Raw genomic sequence first — 1744 nt, forward strand, 5'->3', positions numbered from 1 at the left:
TTATCTTTTCCTTCTTTAGAAGATAACCAGTTCTCTTCTGAAATCCTATTTTAGATTGAATATTGAATAAGATGATCATAGTTTTGTAGATATTCTAGGAGAAAATAATATCTAATACGCATCCAGTCCTGAAAATTGACTTTATATTGTGTGTGGCATCTCTATTGGGTTCTTGCAAATGTCTTTTCTACTATTCTATGCTTTAATGATTGACCTAGAAGCCATTATACCTTCTGAAGTCACTTCATTGTCTTTGCATTACTTTTAGAACCTAAGAAGACATTACCACAACAGCTTTTCAAAACCACTTTTCATGCTACCTGTTTTTATCAGGAGTGGATTCTAACTCAATAGATTACTCAGTTTTGATGTCAGCTCAGTTTTTCTGTATGTGCTTTAGTATATGCCTAACTGAATCAAGCTGCTCTTCTGTTTTCCAGCATTAATTCTCCGTAGTCTTATCCGCTAGCAAAAAAAAATCTGAAAGCTTTCCCACGCTGGAGCGAGTAATGTTTATATAAGACCACTTTCCTTAAAACAAAAAAGTCCTACCGTTAGGCATTAACTCTCAGCTTTTACACACCCCAGTGCCATGCTTACGAGCTTCTACAAAACGCTGGGACTCGGTCTAGGAAGCTGGTTGTTCCACTGCCTGATGCAGCATTGCTCAGATCAAAGCAATTCAGCAGTTTACCTAGGCTTTTGTTAACAGTACAGCAGCAGGGGAAGCCTGTTGCAGAATTAGAAAACCTGAACAGTGTTACGCTACAAAGCATACTTTCAGCAAGCAGCTTCTTTCCAGTTCAGCAACGTTGGCTTCAACACACCTGAAGTGAGGACTGTGCTGAAACACTTTGAAACCAAGGCTGTCGGGAATATCCGTACCCGAGTAGTTTGTGCAAGGATTTCGCTTGATGCAGTGCCTTCAGGGTGTGCCCTCAGCACCTCTGTGGCACTGGCTGGAACAAGACTCCTGTCCTGATTTTGGAAAGCCTCTCTGTGTGAGGAGGGCACATGTTTGCTTCACTCCTGCCGGGTCTTTTCTAGGTTGTCCTCCGCACCTCACCTCACGTGGAAGAGCGGCAACATAGCTAGCAGCACTCAGCGTGCGGGGTTGACTTTTTCGGCCCCAGTCCTATCTCTGATCCTAAGTTACAGCCGAGCTGCCAGGGAGTTCGTTCCCTCCGACCCGCCTCAGGCGAGCTAGAAGCCGCAGCCCGGTGTGGCGCAGAGGGCCGGCCTGTGGGCCCGAGCCCCTTCTCCCTCCCGCGGGGGTGGCTCGGGGAGCAGCGCAGCTCTGAGGCGTTTCTATCTCTGCCCGGAGCCGATTCCCAGCGCTTGGATCACGGGGTGAAGCCAGGCGTTGGAAACTGAGGAAATGTCCCTGTGGGCCAGGCAGCGCACGGAGCGGCTAGTCCCACTCGTCCCCTGTCGCAGGCCGCCGCGGGGCCGACGGTGCCTCAGGGCGGCTGGCGGAGGGGGGCGAGGCCGCGCACCGGCCGGTGGGTTCGTGTGCGGCCGGCCGGCCCCGCTCCGCACCCGGGAGCAGCTCCCCCCGCGGCGGCCTGCCACGGGCGGTCGGCTTTGAAATGCAGCCCCTCGCCCCGAGGGGACGGGAGGTGCCGGGGCACGGGTGTGCAGCGGCCGCCGCGGGGCTGGGAGGGTCGCGCCGGGGAGCGCCAGCCCGGGGCAGGGCTTGCGAGGGGGCCACTGGGGACGGAGGGGGAGGGCGGACGGAGGCGTC

The sequence above is a fragment of the Falco peregrinus genome, chromosome 6 (genome assembly GCF_023634155.1).
Source record: "Falco peregrinus isolate bFalPer1 chromosome 6, bFalPer1.pri, whole genome shotgun sequence".
Lineage (NCBI taxonomy): Eukaryota > Metazoa > Chordata > Aves > Falconiformes > Falconidae > Falco > Falco peregrinus.